Here is a 22898-nt window from a genome sequence, read left to right on the forward strand (position 1 = left end):
GGGCGAGGAGGGAGACGGGGAAACCTTCTGCTGCCGTTACTCACGGGGCCGCGGGAGGGGGGCGGGGGAGGGGGAGTAGCGGCACCGCTCAGGTAGCGCTTCCGCCGAAGTCGGCGCCCTCTTTGGTTGTAACGGTCCCTGCGCGCGGCTTGCGGCGGAAGCGGGGGGCGAGGCCTGTGGAAGGGCGGCGGCGGTTGGTGCCGTTGCCGAGCGCGCGGGTGGCGGCGGGGTGGGGCCGGGCGCGCAGCGGCGGGGGCTGGGCTCGGCGCGTTCGCAGCCTTCCCGCCGCCTCTCCGGGCCGCTCAGCCCCGTGACAACGGCCTCCTCCTCCCCCTTCACTCGCCACCGGCCGCCGCGTTTCTTTCTTCTCCCGCCCGCCCCCGTCTCTATGGTTGCCCCTTACCTTCCTGCGACCCGGGAATAAAGGTCGGGCTGGGCGCTGCCCGTGCGGTTCCTTGGCGGGGGTAAAGAAGTGGCCTCCTATCGTACCGCGGTGCGGAAGCCGCAACCTCGGGCCTTCTCCGGCTGGGGAGGGGCGGCCCGAGCCTGGGGTCAGGCTCTCTGCTTCTTGAACCCTGGCAGAAGTGGGCGAGACAACCCCTCGGGAGCCTGCGTTAATCGGGGGGGAAGCGAGTCCTGAGAGCGAGGTGCCTCTCTGCCCACTGTCATTAATTTGGGTAAAATTTACGGGGATTTAGGTTTGTCTTATTGGGTCCTTGGGACTTTAAGATAGCTTATTTTGCATTTTACAGCTCTCTTGTGCAGGTTTTCATTTAAAATGATAGCCAAAACCTTGAACTGGGATTCCTGTTGCAGTCTCTTTGTCTCAGAGCTGAGTTTGTGGGGAAAAAACCACACCAAATACCTAAACTAAAGAATTGCCAGTGTGGAAGATCAGCCTATAAAAAAGCCAAATATTCTAACATATACTTAGAATTATATTGTTACATATGCGTGCAAGACTGGATGATATGAAATAAACTTACAAATCAATAAAATCTGACAAAAGTCCAATATGTAAAACATATGTTTCACATTTTACTTACATATGTTTTGGTTTTAGATTTAAACAAAAGACAGGTCATGCAGTTGCTACCCTTCATTTTTTCATTGTAATGAACAGGAAGCTTGCCTGTCTACTCAAGGGTAACTGGTTTCCTATTCTTTCTTTCTAAGTGGTTTATTTTCTCTAGATCACTTCTGTTTTCTTCCTTAAACTTATTTTTGTGCAAATAGAAAAAAAGTCAAACTACCTAGAAATCTTGCGTCACAGAAGTAGTTGAAATAGGGTTGAAACTCAAACTGTTTCCACTGTATCTAAAGAATAACTGAGCTACAACTTAGATTTTTTGACAGGTATTTACATTTGCAAGGCTAATATTTGGGAAACCTTTGGGACTGCAAGAATACTTTCATGAATACTTAAATTTCACAAAGGCTAATAAATCTCTAGAAAGTTGCTGGTTAAGCGTGGTAGCAAATAGCATTTCTGACTCATTTGAATACGTTTTGTGCTGCCATTTAACTAATACTTTTCCCTCATTTTCCATAGGACTTTGGTAGAAACACTATTCTGTTCTTGTGTTACTCCATTCTGTGCTCTGTGGTCTTACTGTTCACATGATCGTCTAACTTCCTGAGCATTGTGTCTTCCCACCATTTATTTCACGGATGGCTTAATGTCTTTGAACACTGGCAAATGTGCTCTGTTGCCCCTTCCTGCATGAGGTTAAGATATTACAACACCAGCTGTCTACTTCCTTGCTAGGGGATGCCCATCCACTACAATAATATTCTGTTGTCATGTCCATAGGCAGTAGAGTATGATGTGTATCTGCACCTCAGCTGGGTTGGTGTATGATCCAAAACATTTAAGCTGCTGGAGGATTCTGTCTTCTGAATGAGTGTGGTGCTTGAGATGTAGGCCTAAGTTTGTATCTGGTAACCCTGCTGAAGAGAAAGCAATTGCTCAAGAATAGTCTGGATAGAATAGTCTAGATAGCTGGAATAACTAACTTTTTAGAAGCATAAAGCATGATTCCCTAAAGCATGTCATTCAGAGTCTTCTATTTTATTATTATTTTTTATGTTGTTTATTGAATCGGAGAGAAGTGTGCTTGATCCAAGTGGTCTTATAATCATGTATACGTTTATATGGAACTCGCATGCTTTCTGAGCTGTACCTTTTCAGTTTCCCTTCATTTCTTAGAGTGCGCTTCTGCTTTCTATTCTTCTTGCAGTCAAGTCAAGATGTTATTCTGTAGGGTTGCACCAAGCTAAGAGTATCTTTTCAGAAATGTTTGGAGTCAGCATTGTCACAGAAGGTCCCGTACCATCCTCATGTCAGTGCAAGCACTTGAGTAGCTGCATAATCAACTGGATTCAGAATCTGATCCAGGTAAACGTGATTCAGCTAAAAAAATATGGGTTAGTTTTAACTTAGATCAGGTCCCTGATCTGTCTCATTTTGTAGGTGTGTGAAAGCCTGTGTTTGCACAGCAGAGGAGGCAGTGCAGGGGCTGCGTTTGAGTAGCAGGAAGAAAGAGAGAACACTTCTTTCAGCAGTCTTGGCTTGTGGTAGCTTAAATTGATCACTAGTTTAAGTTGCTGAAGTCTAAAGGTCAGTTTAACCCTTATAGTAGATGACAGACACAAAGCCTGTTTCTGGATTTCCTACATTTCAGCTTGTAGGTCAGGGTTTGTCTTTAGCACTTGTTTTATTTGTTGTTCATGCCCATCTGTGCATCTACTATATATAAATTTCCTTGTAGTTTATCCTTTATTACCTGAAAATGCTGACATCTTATGTCAATAATGGCAAAAGAAGACATCATGGTTAGAGAGCATTACCACCCATTTTCCCTGGTATCTCCAAACTCTGTATGTACTCTCTTTAAGGTTTCATCCAGTTTTCTGTTCTAAAGCAAGTCACCTCCTTTCTCTGTTCCTCCAGTTGCTAAGCAGCAGCTGTTCTCCCCATTAGCCAGCTATGCATTTCCATGAGAATAATCAACCTTGAATATATAACTACTTCTAATCATGCACAGTTAAACAGCTCAAATAAAAATTTGAGCATTAATAGTATTAGTTATCACTGTAACTGATGACTGTCTTAAAAGTTAGAATTTTCCTGTAGAGTAAAATCAATATAATTTTGCCTTTTTTTTAACTAAATGCACATAATTTTTTTTTAATTTCTCTTAATCTTTACTATGTACTAACTTAAATGAAAATGCCAATGAAGTGACCATTGGCAGCTCACAAAAAAAAATTTAAATGCAAATATGAGTAGACACAGTCATTTAGCAACTAAACATGATGGAGGGCAGGGAAAAGCCACATTTTTCAAATAGCTAGCTATAATAGCAGAATGCAACAGAATATGATGGCAGAAGTTTAGACTATCACAGAGAGAGTACATCTTAAATTTAAAACTGACTTCTATATCTTTGTTTGAGTTCCTCTTGATTTTGAGGATGTTCAGTATTTCTGAGATCTTTGCTCTGAAATCTTGGAGTAGTCTCTCGGTCTGGAGATGCCCTGGATTTATCCAAACTATATTTCAGAATGAGGGCTGAGTCTATGGTCCACACATCCTCTGGTGTTGATTTTTCAGGTTACAGAAACATGGTTTCTGCAGAGAGAAAACCTGGCCAGATGAATCAGGAGTAATACGTGGTCCACCCGGTTGGTATCCTTGCCTAGACAGTCAGATTTTCTACTTTACGCAGGAATTGTATTTCCTGGTGTGCCCCATGGACTAAGTGAATGAAAAAAGACAAAATCTTCAGACTAAAATATTTGGTGCTATGCTGTGTAACTTTGGGCTGCCAAGCTTGTGCATACCTTGCCATACTGTGATACTGTGATATGTAAGAATCTGTATTCTCATGTTAGGCTCTGAGGTTCCCTAAACACTCAGAGCAAGGCATAAGTCCTCTTAGTCCGCAGAAGTGAGTACGTTGGATGAGAAGGATTCTACAAATGCTGAGAAAGTATAAACTTCTGCCCAAAGGAGTAAAGCTGAAGTCTTCTCTTGGGATTCTCAGTTGGGAATTCTCTGCTAGAGTTAGGCACCTAAGCAAGTACAACCTTTATCTTATTTGGGAGATGAAAGAACAGGGAAAGATAGCTCATGCTTCCAAGTTGAGCAGATCTGGTATTTGAAAACAGATCCACATTTCACACATGAGTGCCTTAACAGCAGGTTAATGGATGAACTAATACACCTACGCAAAATATTAGGAAAGATTAATTTCTGGTGTTCTTTCATGTTTTAAGATTGCTTATTATACCAGATGTCGTAGGCAAGGTATGCAGGAGGGTTCCTCATATGAGAGTTGTGGCAAGCCTTGCTTATACTCCAGGTAGTTAGGACCACTTGTGCCAGAATTTGAGGCAGCAATTGCATGTGTCCATCATACCAGTGAAGTCAAATACCATCTGAATTTTATCTTGACTTGTAGGATACCAAACTGGCTTAGAGTGCCACTTAGGCTGCCAAATTCATTTGTGGAGATAACTGTGCTTTGGAAATAATGCTTAAGATCCTAATTAATGAGATGTTTTTATTAATTTTTCTTTCCAGTTCTCAGTGAATAGATACAAGGTTAGGCAATAGGCTCTGAAGTGTAATGGAGTCAGATTCTATCAAAACCAGGGCAGTCACACATTTAATCAATGGCCTTACACCAACAGTGTCTTACCACTAGAAAGCTGATGAGAAAACTAACCTAGGTCTCACTTATGAAAATATTAGATGTATCAAAGCCGTCTTTAGCAAAGGCACTCGTTAAACCTGTCAGGCCAAGAATCATGCCATATAATTGGAAAGTAACAAATGTGTTTGAAGGAGAGTCCAAGGAAGTACCATGTGCAACTGTTGCAGTATGTGGAACATAGGAAACAAATTAAAAGGTTAAGCAAAGGCATAGAAATAAAAAGCATTAATAGTATTGAGCATTAATAGTATTAGTTATCACTGTAGCTGATGACTGTCTTAGAATTTTCCTGTAGAGTAAAATCAGTGTAATTTTGCCTTTTTTTAACTAAATGCACATCATTTTTTTTTTGGTCTAGTAAAGGTGGATTTTGTTGGGGTAAATGGGTATTTTTTTGATAAAATAATTAATTTATTGGTGAAGGAAATGAAGATTTAATCTGTACTTTATAAAAAGATTCAATATAGTGCCATATGAGAAATGAGTAGCATGCGTAATGTAAAGAATTGCTAGTGGGAAATGACAGTGGATTGTGTTGAAAGAAGGACAATAAAGCTGGAAATTGGCTACAGGTGGAGTCCACCCATTTAATGTCTTTAGCGTAGTCATGTTTAGCATATAAATAAAAGTTGCTGGTAACCTTACGTTTGGAGGAGGGAGAGCAGGCATATCATATAGGAAGAATAGTGTGGTTTAGACTGGAATAATGGTAATGTCATAATATCTTGCATATGAAAAGCTAAATTTTGCACTTTAGAATTGCTAAGAATTTTTTCCTCTGAACGAGCATGTCAGAAATGACAGAAGATCTGGGAGTCAGAATAGTATGAATCTACCCCCATCATGGGGTCTAAAAGATAAGTACAATAATCATAAACTGCATGAAGTGGGTTATCAAAGCAAGTGATATATCAATGTGATTATACAAGATCTTGGACATACCTTATCGGGACTATTTTTTCAGTTGTCATCGAGATTAGATATCAACTGGAAATTAGCTGGCCATGAAAGAAGGTTTCTAAGCAGTGGAGCAATGAATTGTTTCTCTCAGTGAAATCAGCAGGGCAGAGCATTTTAGAAAGCTTAATATGGAGGTCGATGAGGTGATGAACAGGGTTATGTATGATGTTTGCTGGTTATTGCGCGTGACTGCACCTGATGATCAAAATTCTAGAAGAATTTGCATGTAGTTCCCTGGACATCTCAATAGCGGGTTCCTCTAATCAGTGCAGACAATTTAGCTGTTAGGATAAATGACTTTTTTATCATCATTGTACAAAATGTATTGTATACCATGGATATGGTATAGCTTTCTGTTTCAGAAAACCTTGACTGTAGCATGAAATGCGACCCTGTTACAACATGTATTGTGACCTCATTTATATCTTTATATCCATAAATGAGTTGTTTAAAAAATCTATAAATTCGTGTGCATAATGTTTACATGAAAATGCAAAGCCACTCTTGACCTTTTTTGTTTTCTGGGTTGTATTTGCATTTAGCAACTTATATTTCAAATAAAAGTTATTAAATTTTTAGTTTGTTTCAAAAGTGACAACTTTTTTTCCAACATTTTCAGGTCTTCTCCTTGCCTTGTATCAGAGAAAACTATCAGCGAACATGTATACAGGAAAATGCATAAGTATTCAAGAAAATTATATAAACTGGAATTTAAAAATGAATAAAGAATTACATGTGTGACAATGTAGAACTATACCACTTTTTAAAAATTGAAAAAATGTATTTAATTGAAAAGCAGCATACGCATAATGTAAGAAAATGGTCAGTAAACACTCAATTTTAGTTCTAAATATGAAATTCCTGATCTGTGCTGACAGACTTTACATGTCTAGAAGGGACTGAGGTTCCCTCCTATGTCTGGAAAATGACCTATTGTCAAGAGCAAATTACTTATATGATTGCATAATGAATTAAGTTTAGTATGAAAAGAACACATACATTGTTAAGGAACAGTTAACAGTGCAATAATAACTGAAGTTTAGTGATTGGATGTAGGACAATGAGAATTTTGTGGAAGAAACTTGATTATGATGAACTGCTAAAGTCTTAGATAACTGAGGAATGGTGCTAGAGCAGTTTTTGAGTGGCATTGCTGAATCAGTGTGATTAAAAAAAACCCTGTCTGGTGCTTGGGTCTAATGACTATAAAAGTTGGATCTTAAAAGACAAAACTGTGTGTAATGACACATAATATTTGAACATGGTGTGTTCGAGAGTTAGAGTTACTGGCAGGTAGTGGCATACAAAGGGGAAAATGGTTGAGCGATTGAATAGCTTTTGCTGTAAAAATAAAAGTAATTGGTTTGTTTTTACAACAGAGCTGCCAGTTGAGGCTGCATGTGATTGATCCTTCCATCATCTTCCCAGGAGAAAGCATATGTAACTGGGTGGGGTTTATTAACTCAAAGTGTATTTGATTTATATGTACACATATCTACACATGTGCATATCTCTACCAAACTCTGAATTTTTATTCCATACAGTGCAGCTCAGGTAAATGGTTGTAAGAATTGTTTTTAGAGAGGCAAGCAAAAAATAATTTTCTGTATTCTAGTTCTGATGCATACTTGAAGCATTTAGTTGAAATTCTCCGTTGAGAAATATGTCTGACATGAAGAGTTAGCCCAAATGGTTCAAATAGTAAGTAAATAAAAAGATTTCTTCATGGAAAGTTTTCAAGTACTGTAACTGCTAAAAGCCCTATCGTCTCCTATAACTTCTGTAGCCCAATATACATGAGTTTGTGGTTACTATTTGAATTTTTATTGTTCTAAAATGTAAAATGTGTTTCTGTGAATGAATCACAGAAATGGGGCTGGATGGTAAGTGGTGAAATCCATTTAATTTCAGATGGTGTATTTTTTTCTGCCATGGAGTCTGACTTATGAGAGGCATTCCTCATTCATGCGTCAGACAAAGTCAAAGAAGCCTTATTCCAATATGTAGATCACAAACAGCCATCTGTTATCTAAACAGAGAGAGAAGTGTCACCATAAGAGTAAACTTAAAATGTTTTGGGAGTAAATTAGAGATAGCAGAGCTCCATTAAATGCTTTGTCCATTTCTGTCAGTATTAGTCCCTGTGATATATGAATGTGTACTGCAGTTTCAGATGCCTACTATTTTTTTTTCTATTAGGACACTTGCATATAGTTTAGAATTCAGTATATGTTTCCTGTATTATCTGAATCTTTCAGTTCCTAATTAAATATGTATATATAACTTTTTGTTGCTTCCAATAGTTATTTTTCTTCCCTTGAAATAATTTTCCAGGACAAACTGAATGTTAAGAAAAAAGCATTCTGAACTTCTTACTTGCTTACCTTGAGCAAGTAAGGTAACACTTGTATAGGTTTGTAACATTTCCTTTTGAGTCTTTCCAGATCCCAAAGAATTTATGTTATTTTTATATTAATTCCATCCAATTTGCAGAGATCTTTTTCGTAATATGCCTAGAGCTCTTTGGTGAATTCCAGGTGTGGTTGCAAAGAACATGGATGAAGAGTTCATGGTTTATTTCCAGACAGAGATTTTTACTTTATTTCAGGCATCCGTATGACCTCCATGTAATGGGCAGGATTAATTACTTAGAGTAATAATGTTTGGTGCATCAAGAGGCTTGAAGGACTTTGTTGATTGTTTACAAATAAAGTGTTCTACAGTCTGCCCTACAGCTCTGCATAGAGAAACTGTAACCTTCCTGCTCCAGGATACAGTGCTTCCAAGTATGCAAGTCAAATCTAAATTAGTCTCTTTGTTGTTACCGTATTACTAATCTATTTGTAGTTTCTGCTTGCTTGTTATGCTTAGATCCTTTACAAATATTATGCCTCTGGGGTATTTGCATCCTGTTGAATATATTCCATAATCTGTTCCAGAATATTTCTCTCAGTCTCTTCCATAGAAGTAGCTTGCCTTTTTTTTTTTATTTTTGTACTCAGTTTCATTTTACTGTTTCCTGGCTGCATTTTAGCCACACTAAATTACTCTGAGGTATCTCAATGTCTTCAAAGTTGTCCACGTTGTGGCCTCTTAGGAATTAAAGAAGATGTCAAATAAAACAAGGCCTCACAACAATTCCTGTGGCACCACATATATACACAGGTTGCTATTTGTCCTTTATCCTAGGATTCTTTGCTGTCAGTTTTAAGTTTTATCTTGAGTCTTGCTATTTTCACTTTTTTTCCTTAGGCCTCAGAATTTTTACACAGTCCTTGTGTCCTTGTACCTCTCGTTCAGCATTGTAATCTATCCAACACATTCTGAGTGATTTTTGAGGTTTCATGAGAGTACCAAATGCTTTCCCAAAATTGAGGTATGTAATATCTGAAGATTTCCGTTGGACTGTGTATTTTGCTCTGGCTTTTGTGGAAAGTGTTGTTTGCTTTATTGTAAGCTAAATATTACCTGGTGTTCTGTTGTCCTTTAAGGCTTCATAAAATGCAGAAAGCCACAGAATACCATAGAACTATTTACTAGGTATATTATATTTCTCTAGAAGTTATTAACATTTTATTTCAGTGTGACATCCATCAGTAAAACACAGTTGTACTTACTCTTTCCAAAATCAAAACACACTTACATATAAAGATGAAAATACTGGTATATATGTTAATTAATAATACTATATTTCTGTAAGTGCACTTTACAGACTCTCAGTGCAGTGAACAAAGAAGACATTGCTAGGCATATGGCACATGGAAAAAAGGCAGTGCAAACAGTGGTATACAGGTAATCCCCAAACGAGATTACTGTAGCTGAAGTTCATCCATAATATGGTCTTCCTAGATATATATTCTGTTTATAAATGCTTCTCTGGCTGCTTGAGATGATTATGATAATGATGGAAGGAGTATCCCGGTAATTACAGGCCTGTCAGCTTCACTGGGTAGAGAACTGGCTGGATGGCTGGGCCCAAAAAGTTGTGGTGAATGGAGTCAAATCCAGTGTGTGGCCGGTCATGAGTGGTGTGCCCTGGGGCTCAGTATTTGGGCCAGTTCTGGTTAATCTCTATTGATGATCTGAATGAGGTGATCGGGTGCACTCTCATTAAGTTTGCAGACAACAAGAAGTTGGGTGGCAGTGTTGACTTGCTGGAGGGTAGGATGGCCATACAGAGGGTTCTGGACCAGCTGGACTGTTGGGCTGAGGCCAATTGCATGAGTTTTAACAGGGCCAAGTGCCGGGTCCTGCACTTGGGTCACAACAACCCCATGCAGTGCTACAGGCTCAGGGAAGAGTGGCAGAAGGGCTGCTTGATGGAAAAGGACCTGAGAATGTTGATCAACAGCTGACTGAACATGAGCCAGCAGTGTGCCCAGGTGGCCAAAAGGCCACCAGCATCCTGGCTTGTATCAGAACTAGTGTGGCCAGCAGGACTAAAGAAGTGATTGTCCTCCTGTACTCAGCACTAATGAGGCCCCACCTTGAACACTGTGTTCAGTTTTGGGCCCCTCACTACAGCAAAGACATTGAGGTACTGGAGAGAGTTCAGAGAAGGGCAACAAAGCTGGTAGGGGGTCTTGGGCACAAGTCTGATGAAGGACCTGGAACTGTTTAGCCTGGAGGAGACCGAGGGGACACCTTACCGCTTTCTACAACTACCTGAAAGGAGGTTGTAGCGAGGTGGGTGGTGGTCTCTTCTCCAAAGTAACAAGTGATAGAATGAGAGAAATTGACCTCAAGTTGCGTCAGTGAAGGCTCAGATTGGATATTAGGAAAAAATTCCTCACAGAAAGGGTTGCGAAGTGTTGGAACAGGCTGCCCAGGGAAGTGGTTGAGTCACAATCCCTGAAGGTGTTTAAAAGGCATGTAGATGAGGTTCTTAGCGACATGGTTTAGTGCCAGAGTTAGGTTATGGCTGGGCTCGATGATCTTGAGGGTCTCTTCTAACCAAAATGATTCTATTATTATTAATGAAAATAATAATAATAATTACCAATTCTATTAGTATCTACTAAAGGATGACACTGAAAATGCAGGCCCCATCAGCATACCAATTTACCTCAACAATTTTGGAGTCTTGCAAATGAAATTAATTTTGTTACCAGTATATTGATAATTTTGTATCTCAAAGCATGAGATAAGTAAAGTTGGAGATATGAACTTGGGAAGAAAACAAATTTACAGAATAGATCTGCTAATCTAACATAATATGTTAATTGAAGTTAGGGAAGATTGAAAGGGAAGGCACCGTGATTCTCTTTCCAGATTCTTGGGAAGAACATTGTCTGTGTTGCTTACAGACTCTTAGTCAAGTACAGAAATTGGATACGTTCTCTCTGGAAGCTGTGCAGTTAAGTGACTGAGACTGGATTCTGTTATAATGTGGTGCATATTTCCTGCTGTCTCTTGAGTAATCTTGCAGCTGCTTTAGTAAGAAAATCAGTGATACTTGTTTTCCTCCAAAAGCAGGAACTTGATGACTTGGCTAATAACATTAAACAACACTGCCCCCCAAATCTGCGAAGTATTATGTACTGCCATATTCCGATCTCCCCACCCACTGCACCTTCACCTTCATTTTCCTATGCTATTTTTAATCCTATTTTGTGGAAACAGTGTTTTGCATAGTTGTTTTTCTGAGGACAGGACTTAGGCTTTTGACCTATTTCATTCTTTTTCTCTAATAATTAAATGCTATGTTTGCATTGGGACCATGCTTTTTTCAAAGAAAATGATTGTTAAAAGTACTAATACATGTGGAAAAATAGGAAATTATTATGCTGTAAAAAATAATTTTGAAAGAGTCTCAGATTTTTCAGAGAGGGAAAAGAATCTTCCAAGAAGTGGTCACATTCGCACACTCAGCTTTAAACACATTCCTTATCTTTAAAAGGAAACAGAAGAGAATCAGTCAGTAAATCAAATGTAGTTGTGAGCTTGTCTGCAAAACCATATCATTCTGAAATAAGGCATTAGGACTGGATTTTTGAAACAAGAATTGTCAGTGCCAAGACCTCTTGTGCTTTGAGAAAAATGGATATGTCTTTAGACAACACCTTTCCTGCATCTCCTGATTGTTTTTCTTCATCATTGTCTAAAGATAGCATTTATGGTGGCTATTCTGCATGAATCTTTAGGCACACATTAAAAACCAGACTGTATTTTTGCACTGTAATGAATAAGCTTTTAAAATCACTGTATTTTTTTAATATATATATTTGTTTGAAAAGGAAATTGGATTTCTTAACAAAAAACTCTTCATATTTTCTTTGTTGTTGCTGGAGGAAGAAAATACATATTTTAGAGACTGCATGTTTCAGCTACAACTTTTTAAACCTGTTTTGTGATAAAGATTTAGCTACTAGTAACCTGAGTTTCTCTCTATTGCTCCAGCACAAGATTACTAGTCAGTTCCCTAATTTCTTCTTTTTCCTGTGTGCCACAGGATTGCTTTTTGCCTGGAGTACTTCAGAAATTGCTTCTTTTAAACAAAACAAATCAACAGCATCCATGTTTTTTAAGCTTACGCAGAGTAACTTTCTCTTTTACACACTTTGAAAGTATTAGCATTTTTTAAATTAAATAGTTCTGTTTAGAAGTAAATTTTGCTCAGATGAAGAGAAAATACAGCAGTAGTTGCCAAAAGGTATAAAGTGCGCTAACGGGAAACATGTCCTTTATTTGTCATGTTCTGACAGAAAAGGAGACAAATGAGCGTGGTAGAGGCACAGCGTTTCTGTAAATATTGTATTTTTGTTAGCATAGTTTATTTCTATGTTCCTAATAAAACCCAGACTTTTTAAGCTTACTTGAATTTAGGAATGTATAGAATGAGAACACTGCTACATCTAAGGTTTAAAAATTCCACATGATTTGACGTGAACTGTATTGTGACAGTAGAATTCGTAAGTTTCTCCTTGGCTTCTCTGTAATGTTTCTTGCCATATATTACATCTATACTGTGAAAAAAAAAAACGGGGCTAGAGAGAGACCGCTGTGTCCCTCTGCCTCCAAATACTGTCCCCTGAGCAGTGTGGCAGCACTGGTTGAGATAGTACCAGTTGTTATAGGCCTGTACTGCCACACAGCATGCAGGCAGCTCAACAGCCTGGGTCATGAGCAGCCTGGGGTTCAAGCTTATCCTTGGCACTATTTTACTAAGCGGTACAGGCAGAGCAGCAGTGTCTCCGGTAAGGTTTTTTAAATGTGCCAATTTGCCAAATTCAGAACAGGACCTTTAGGGGTATTCAGTTCCACTGATTTATTTATTTTCTAAGTGCTTCAAATACATTAATTAGTTTCCATAATGCCCAAATAAATTAGTGGTAAGGGCACTTACTTAAAGAGTCTCTAGGCCCTGCGCTTAGTACTATGTATGCAGGCTATATAATTGCTATTTAATGAAAAAAAACATAAACAGGCCTAAGAGATTAAAGCTTCCTTATTCTTTTTGGCCTCTTAAGTCTTCTATTCCTCAGCATGGGTTGGCAAAAACACAAGCTAGATGTAAGAGGCGCTTTACACGCAACCACCTGCTGATAGGGGCACTCTCCTAGGAGACAGGAGAAGCTGGTTCAGTGTCCTTCAAGCAGTGGAAAGGCTAAAATCCAATTTACTATTGCCCCTTCAGCTGCTATTGAATAATACAGTGTCTTAACCCCTCTGCTGCTACATAAGAGTGTGCAACAAAGGTGTGTGTCCCAAAGGGTGGGGAGATATCCTCAACCTCTGCCAAGACTTAGCTCTAGAAAAGCTCTTAGGTAGCAGATGTAAATTTGTGCCTGATGTACCTAAATTTTGCCAAGGAGTCAGACTGAACAGCAATAAATTGCCTTCTGTAACCTGCCATCTGAGCTATCTTATGTCTGTGGTTCAAACTATTAAGAATGCAGGAGTTCTGGTGCGTTTCTGTCACCAGGTACTACTGTTGGAGGACTGAACTCTCTAGCTCCATATATTCACCCATCTTCATCAGTCAGGTGGAGTGCTACTTTGTGGAGAAAAGCAATGTTCTGTACGCCATTCACGTGGGCATAAGTGGCTACACAAAGGACAAAGTTCCAAAGAATTAGGTTGGTAGGTTTTATATCTAATTAGGCCTCTAATCCTACAAAGCACTTACAGATTTTGCATTAATATATGCTCATTGTGTCTTAAATGGAACTACTCATTTGAGTGAAGTTATGGGTATAATTGCATGCAGGATCAGATCTGGGCAATCACATTTTACCTTATTATTCATACTGTAGCACTGTAACAAATCAGATATCTCTGATGTTACCCCTTGCCCAGTCAAGGTGAAGGGGTATCTGAAACTGAATATGTTTCTATGTAATGGCTTGCACTCCATTTCCATGCCTATCCAAATCAAGCACTTATACAAAGGCACATCATAGAGATTATTTTAACTGTTAAGAGAGTCATAAGGCATAGGTTTTCAATGCAGAAGGTCATGAGGCTGCAGTTTCACTGGCTTATGTGCTGTATTTGCATAGAGAGATATTGAGACAGTTAATGGTAGTGCAGAATGCTTTAATGATTTTCATTTGCATCAAGCTGTTCTCACCTCTTAGGAACATAATGGATAAATAAAAGAGGCCTTTTGTTTGCTCTTCATGAAAGTTACCAGTGATTAAGTGGTGCTGAGGGAACAGACTCATGCTCTCATGTTAAAAGAAAAAAAACAACCAACAACAAAGCTGTCCATCAAAGCTGACTTCAAAGTGACCTGCTTCATTTTGATTTAAAATGGCACTTGAATAATTTTATTTTAATGATATGCACATTTCCTAACTCAAAACACAGAACTGGTCGCTTCTAACTGAAAATACAGAAATAGTTATTACATCAGACACAAAATACTCATCATTTGTTAGGGTACTGTTCATAGTGTTGAATTACAAACAAAGCTATATACACTTAGATCAATATTTCTTCCAGATGGATTCAGTGGTCACTTTTATTATTAAAAGTTATTTCCAGAATGTAGTTGTGGGCAAATTGATATTTTTGCACTATACTATGGTGTTTCATAAGAAAGTCTGTGACAGAGACTGGCTAGAGAAAATCTCATCATGATTCCTTAAGGCACTCTTTCTAAATTTTATTCTTAGAGATAGAGTCTCCATGTGGAAGATTTCTCCAAACCTTCATGGAATATGGCATATTCTCATAAAGTTGTAGAAACTTCCACTCTGTTTTGGTCTCTTGCAGCTCAGCATCAGCTTCTTGTGCTCTTCTGCCATGCATCAGCTCAAAAGCCCCTTCTTGAAAAGGGCTGAAAGGAAGTTAGCACAGGCTCTGGCTGTGTTATTTTCTGAAGGATTTCACATGCAGTTCAGTCTCTTTCAGCATAATCTTGAAAAAAAAAAAACAAACCTGAGTGGCCTTCATGGCCCTTTGAGGATAAAGCTCTGTTCTTAAATACATTAGTGTCATAATGATCATGCTTAAAATTTTGTGCATGTCATGTACCTATTGCCCTGATTTAAGCATTGGCACCTCAGTGGCAGTATTTTTTAATTATATTTTTCTAAATGTGTTGGAATTTCAACTTTGTGTCACATTGAGAAGCACAGCCAAGACACTCCATATCCCAAATACCCAAATTTCAGTAGCCTCCATTTAGGGTACAAGGGTACAATGTCGCTGATAGCAGCCAGGCTGAACAGACTTGCAAGGACTTGGGTCTTTTGTTTTCAGTTAATAACTTCCAGTCCTTTCAGTTTCTAACCTCCTGCCTTTGAGATAGTGATCTTGAGTACTTCTTGTGGCATTCAGCTTCTCTCTCTCAAGGCTGTGTCATTTAAATCGAGATACAGAACTTGACTTCATGTATTTGGAATACCTTCCATTTTCACAGAATTAATAGGATATTTGGGGAACACAAAGTATGCAAATTCAGACCTGCTGAATACATAATTTTGATGGCCCTTCTGTTTTGTATTGGCTTTGTAATTTGTCCAGTGCTTGACTGAGGGCTAATTAAATTACTGAATTTACAATGAGAGTATATTAGTCCATCGTTCCCTTCACTGATTTTAATTCCTTACTCCTCCAGTTAATTTTCTTTTAAATCTGCCTTTGTGTTCTCAGTGTGGCAGAAAAAGGACTGGTCAACAGCCTGAATACAGGGGCAGCTGGGTGAAATTTCCATCTGCAATCGATCTCCTCACTGCAGGAGGAGCACTGGATATCCTTACACGTACAATAAACATGACTGAATTCAGTGATCACTGCCTAACCAGCGTAACAATTCATAAGTGATTTATGGCCGGTTGGGAGAGAAAGAGTTTAGGATTACATCTACGAAGAGATCTGTGCATGTGAGAATATGATTATCTTGGGTTAGGAATAAAAGGCCTGTTTGGAGGTATGTGTAGTTTCAGTGCATAGTAAGATGCAAAGTGTCTTCACACATGGAAATAAAATCCATTACTGATGTTTTTCAGTACATGTAGACAAAAATGTATTTTACATGTATTATCAGTGTAGGTTTTTTACATTTTCTGTGTTTACAGCCTCACAGTGGCATTGACCACCATAATCTTGGTTTTTTAGTCATACGCTTATATGCAACACATGGAAATATAACTCACTAAGTACATGTGACTAAGGAGATATTTCAGAAACAAATCCCAGAAGTGAAGGTGAAGCATTGTAGCTGATTTGGACAGAATTACAGCAGCTCCTTGCCGTAGTGGGAAGACTTTGTTCAAACCCAAAAATGTTCTTATGGTTTTAATTGAGTGGCAGAAAATTACTTCTGTGTGGTCATCTGTGCTAAGAGATTCTTTAAAACCAACATTTTCCATTTTTCCTTGTTTATTTCATTTTTTGGCTAGTAGTTGTCTCCATGAATTGGATTAATAAACTATGATTCTGAGGAGGATAAAATGTTTTCTGGAGAATTTGATCCAGATGTATATTACTGTTTCAATAAATATCTTTCAAGTATTTAGACTGAAGAAGATGGGGAGGTTTTCTCTTTTTTTTTTTTTAATATCTTGGTTAACTTGGAAGCAGCCAAATTCTTGCTGTGTAAAACTCCAGGAAAGTCAATAGTATATCAGCAGGGATTCATGTGGCCCTTGGGTTTTGGACTGTGTCATATTGCAAGCTCCTAAAATAAGACGGTTTAGAAAGCTACAGGCTTCCCATCTTTTTGTCTGGAAAAGTTATAAAATGGAACAGGCAGGCTTTTCACTGAGCTGCTGAGAATGCAGTTCTGGCTATGCAATCAGGACTAAATAAGGAGCAAGATTTGCGCTAAAAATAGAAATGAAGGCTGATCCAGCTGCAGTGTGAGTTATAATCCTTACACAGCAAAGGGCTGGTAGGTTCAACTGAGGACACTCACTTACAGAGAATCAAATAAACTTTATCTCCTGCTCCTGAAAAGCCACCATACCCCAGCTGCTCTAACCAGATTTTCACCAGTCAGCAGAACTGTTAATCATTCCTTCAAATTATTTAATGTTATTTCAGATTCAGGGGTTTTTTTCTTTTTTTTTTTTTTTTTTTCTTTTTTTTTTCTGGAAGGGAGAGGATTATATTTGCCACATAGTAAGAGGGAAATGTGGGTTGGGCCTATGTGACTGTGTTTGAAGAGCGCAGGGGGAAAATGACACAGAGGGATTTACTGCACTTTCTTCACGTCTGGATAAATATTATACATCCTTATCACTCCTTTGAGCACTAAGCTAACGTGCCTGCTGACATTACATGACTCAGGTGGGGACACTGAGCCTTTTTGGGTATCTGGGCAGGCCTGGTACCTCGTCACAGACTCTGCAGGTCACAAAGTGTGCTTTGGGGGAAGTTACTCCACTTGTTTCAAGAACAAAGTACAGAACAGTGTAGGTCATTCCTGCCCCGTCCCCTTTGTTGGTCAAGTAATTCAGAAAATGTGTATCTTATATTTTGTATTTCCTTTCAACTATCACATGCCTCATAAACCTAAACCAAAACTTGCTTAGGGAGTTTGAATATATCCTTTGATATAGAAAAGATTATGTGATTGCTTATTTATTGTTAGGAACATTTGACTTAAATATTTGGATTACCTGAGCACAGCCAGCTACAGCTGTATTCTGTTCGCTTTCTTCGCCTGTTGCTGTATCTCTTCAGGCAATGAAACAGCATGCAGGAACAGATTTTGTTACTCCAATCTTAAAAATGAGAGATTCTGTACAGACTTCAGTAATTCATAATATAATTTCAATGTCTTTAAATGGGATTACGTATGAAAAATACCAAAACTAGTGGACACCAAATTAATCTCTTCTACTACCTAAATGTTAAAAAGATTTTTATTAAATTTTATTTTTCAATGAGCTGCAGAATTTGTTACTCAAAATGCACCCTGTTCACATACCTTTTGCCTGTTAATCACAGGAGTAGCTCAGTCAGATTGGAAGACAGTGGAGGAGAAACATTTGGGTCATTTGACACATGGGGAAGCTTGGACAGCAGTGGGAGTGTGTGGAAGAAGACCAAAAGACCGAGGTCATCAAACTTGAACAGGCCAAGAACAAAGCAAATAAAATATGCAGTGTCAGTGAGACACTAATCAATTATTTGGTTGCATTTCCCTTCCTTACCTCCCTCCTCACCACAGTATGAACTACAATATTCACTGTTTCCAGACTCCTATCCCGGCACCCATATCTTGTCCCTTCCACATCCCGTACTGAATGTGCAGCTGAGCAGAAGCTGTGAGCAGCTGCCTCGTAGAATGGCAAGCTGATTGACACCATCTCGGTGGTGGGGAGGCAGCAGCCTCCATCTCCAGCTGAATTCAGACACCTTTTTTTTGTTTGTTTTGTTGTTGTATTCTCATTACTTGTGCTTGTATTTGAAGATGTGTGTTTTCGGGGGAAATAAGGAGTATGTGCAGTCTGGGAGGCATAGGGAAGGGATGACGATCGATAATTGCTGTGAGTGCTGAATGGTGAAATATGTATACCATCATGTTTGCTTGCATTTGAATTAATTAATTAACTGATTCAATTAATTAATTCATTTACTGACTTAAGCTAAATCTTTCTAAGACTATATAGGGCTTTGCATTAGTTTAACTACGGGTTACGCACACCCAGGTTTTGTATACCTTTAGATATTACTCTTTGGAACAAACAATTTGGTGTCGTAAAAGCAACACAAGCCTGCAGTGCAGATAAAGTAGTTTTACTGAATTCATTAAAATAAGCTAAATGCTTGTATCAGCTTAATGTTTACAATTAAAAAAATCACACCAAATCCAACAAAGAATTGTAAAAATTATATATGGAAAGGGAAAAATCATTTTAATAATATATTTTAGGTGACTGAAGATTGTACAAAGACAACATGGCATTACTTGAACTCACAGTTTCAGTTCAGGTAGAGGCTTACTTGAACGTCATAGCAGTTTACAGTGAGTTTGGTTCTAGATTAGAACACAGTGGTGGTAAAATATGCAGTATAACTGAAGTGTTAAGAGAGAACTCCAAAGCTTAATATGAACATGTGTGCAATTCTACCTTAGCTGCCTTTTCACTGTTGATTTTGAAGGTAGTGAAAATGTAGACTAATTCTGTGGGTCCTTGCACATGCAGAATGAATGAATTCAAATTAAGAAATTTTTTCTCAAAGAGGACTTGTTTGTTTTTTATCAGAGCCCTTTCAAAGTACAAGGGGAGATCACAGCTGTTCTTTTCATTCACATGTAGTCTAATAAAACAAACAACATATGTATGGGGCATGAGAGTTTAACACTCAGAACACAGGGATTTGTATATGACTTTGAAAACTGTAAATAACGAATTCTGCTTAACCTTTATCCTACCCCCAACAACCTGATTTGTTAGAAAATATTTGTGTTGGACTTGAGGTTTTCATGTGTTACATTGTTCGAAAAAAACCCTCTCTCACCAAATGCAAGGTAGCAAGGTCCACATTTACATTCTCAGCCTTAATTCCAATTGTTATAGGTTTTCTAGATTTACATAATTGCTACATTTGCATAATCACTTAAGACCTTGATCTGTACTCCAATGAAAGCAGACCTGAAACCTTGCTGAAAATCACACTTACCCACATTTTATACTGCAAGCATACAGGACTGACCTCAGATATGGGCGCATCACCTTTGCTTTAGAGGATGGTGGCATCTGAGTACCTGAGTGAGCCTGGCGGGTCAGTACACTGGCATGCTAGTGCTCACAAGCAGTCTGTTGGTGGACCATAACGTATCTGGAGTGGATAGGGGTTGGGGAGAGGGGCTATAGAATATACCATGCTTACTTTTGGTCTAGAATACTTTTTATTCCAGTGTAGACATAGCTGTGGTGGTCTCATTTAGCCTGGGAGATGAAACTTCTAAATACTGAGGATGAAAAAACAAACCCCAAATTCATCACTCACTTTCTTACAAGTCAAGCAGGAAAAGATTAGCTGAGTATTTCACAAATACAAATAAAATCATCCCTCTGTTTTTTTTGTTGGAGACAATGAGCTACAGAAATGCATCAATTTGCACATTGTCATGAGGAAATTTGCTTTTGAATCAGACATTGAACTTCGCTTTGACTTCCTTAAACCACAGAATCTTTACCTCTCATTTTACTCTAAAAATACCGTCAATTCAGGGGAATTATGCTTGCTAGATTGAAACACTAGAAAGCAGATTAATATTTCAGTGCAGAATAGGTGGTTGTTATTCTGTTATATGATTGTAGCAAAGATGAATTTCCTGTAGGAAATGGATAACTCACAGGATATAGCTTAGATCTTGTCACCACACAGGTCATGACAGAAAGTTATTGTCATCTGATAGGTTTTGGATGGCGTCTTTACAGTTAAGCCAGACCCTTAAACCAGTTTCCAGTGGACAAATACGTAAACCAGAAAAGCCATCATAATTGTTAGCAATCTTCTTACCTGACTTCTTGTCAATAGTGTGAGAATGTGGCATTACTCTCTGTGCCAGGAAGAAATTAAATTATGGCACTTGCATAAAATCTTGTTTGTGTTGTGCTTAATCTGCAAAATAGCTGGGTAAAAGATTTCAGCAGACACTTCTTCAAAACACAGACAGGAAATCAAAAACATTTGAACGTGTCTTGAATTATCCTGAATGGGCGTCTTCACAGCACAGGTCAAGAAGACAATAATTTCTGTGTTCCAGAGGCAGCTGTTTCCTTTTATACTTACCTGTCAGTCCTTCTAATTCCCAGAGTGCCTGGCAAAATCAAGTAAGACTCAGCAAAATTAACCTTTTTAATCTCCACTTGCCAAAAGAGTCCTGGATTCCAGATATCGTGAATAGAATATCTGCAGAACTTACAGGCCACCAAACAAAGGAATGGTTTGATATCTGTACATCAAGTTGTTCCCTCTCACAGCCTGCATGCTGGATGGTTGTTCTCCCACCTCGGACTAGAACCTGTGTCTGGACCCATCAGCTCCCAGGAATCCCTATCCTTGACAAAAACTGTATGCCCTTGATGACTTCTGTCAGCTAGGATGACCTCCAGGAGGCCATCACTTCAGTGACAATGGTGAGGGAGAACTACAGCTGATCTCTCTCCTCTAAATGGATACAGAGCACGTAATGGGATGCTCCAGTTTTTACCAGTGATGGTTGCCAAGCTTCATCTGAGTTAGAAAATTCATGTTTCTGTATTCTTCCTTCAAACCACACATTCTGGGAGACAGAGTCATCTTTCCATACTTGGGATGTAACATGTACCCTGTTAACTACAAAAAGTGAAATATTTTAAGATATTCACTTGACTTTTCTGGCCTAGTTATATTCCAGACTGCAAGTCTGTTTTAAGATTGTTGTGGCAATGCCAGGTAAACCTTTAGATCATCTGCTGTCAGAGCAGCATCTGCTCTGGCAATTTCACCAAGAAAATTATTTATCTTTAAAACATCTACAGAGCATTGACCTGAAGCTCTACCTTCCCAATTCAACAGATGTTATGTGGGGTATATTAACAACTCTTGACAGGACACAACGTAAAGCGTTCCAACCACAACCTCCCAAGAATCTGAGTCTGCCATGGAAAAAAACTAATTATTGCTATTGAGTACACTGGGGTGGAAATATGGATATATATTGTGTGTATATACACTGCCAGGAGGAGAACAGAAAATGAGTTACCTGTCAGTAATGGATCAGTGCTAGATGTGTGCATATCCCACACAGCCCCCATTTTCTTTTCGTTATACTCCTGCACACTTGGGATTCTCATACACATAAGGTGCATTGAGTGTGCTATTGCTCAGATTAAAATCTAAAGGAGCCTCAAGGCTTGCATGTGCTATATAGGTATACCAGGCCCCACAGTCCCGTATGCGAATGTGCAACACTAGCAGATATGCGCATACGCCTCTCATCAGACTTCTGTTGCTATATCGTAAGTGACTTTTCATCAGAGGCATGAAAAGCTTTCCTATAGGTTCTTTGTGCAGTGAAAGCAGCGATATCTGATAGCATAAAGATGTTCAGTCATACAAAGGATAAAGCGATTGTAAAACCTATACACAAAGCAGCAGTAAGAGTATCTGAACAAAACACATTTGGAGTAGCATGAGTTACTACTGCTAAGATATTCTCGAACTCCAAATTTTAAAACCTTCTAATGAAATATGACATCAAGAAATAACTTGTTTTAAAGCTATATCTGCAAAAGAAATGTGCAGTTCTACTGTCATGTATGATATTTAAGGAAATTTATTTCTACTGTCACGTATAATGTTTAAGTAAAATTACCAGCAAACATCACCAGGCAAACAGTTGTAAGATGATGTGGAGCCTTCATCCCTAAAAGCAAAAACATGGACCAATGAACAATGAAATAAAAATTGGCAAGAACTTATCCCACTTGCTGCTCTCGAAGAATTCTGTACATTTCCAAATTACAGCCAAGCAAAACAGGTAGACATCTGTCTGCAATCTGCGTAGTTGCAGGATGTCTCTTCTGCCAGTTCATCTCTTAAACGATAGTTTCTGTGCAATTGTATTGTTGTCATACCTTATATACAGTGGCTTGAACTTATTCCATGTCTCATAAATAACAGTAAACAAAGCCGGGGACTAGATAGTGCAAAGCTTAATAGGAAAAAAAGGATTCGGGTGAATACACAAAAAGAGTAGAAAAGACTGGGAAAATGAGAACAGAACAGAAGGGGAGCAAAAGGATAAACGCTGAGGAAAGAGTC

At 38.6% G+C, this 22898-nt stretch overlaps 1 protein-coding gene and 1 pseudogene across 1 annotated transcript in view; one reads left to right on the forward strand and one right to left on the reverse strand.

Moving 5' to 3' along the window:
• Window positions 1-734, reverse strand: part of REV3L (REV3 like, DNA directed polymerase zeta catalytic subunit) — a 122192-nt gene extending 121458 nt beyond the window's left edge. The window contains exon 1 of the mRNA XM_021298199.2: window positions 404-734. The gene's annotated coding sequence lies outside the window, so the exon portion shown is untranslated. The remainder of the gene's footprint in view (window positions 1-403) is intronic.
• The window catches only part of LOC110364551 (histone-lysine N-methyltransferase SETMAR-like), a 64882-nt pseudogene that overhangs the window by 1778 nt on the left and 40206 nt on the right, over window positions 1-22898 (forward strand).

Source organism: Columba livia, chromosome 3 (genome assembly GCF_036013475.1).
Source record: "Columba livia isolate bColLiv1 breed racing homer chromosome 3, bColLiv1.pat.W.v2, whole genome shotgun sequence".
In the NCBI taxonomy this organism is placed as follows: Eukaryota; Metazoa; Chordata; class Aves; order Columbiformes; family Columbidae; genus Columba; species Columba livia.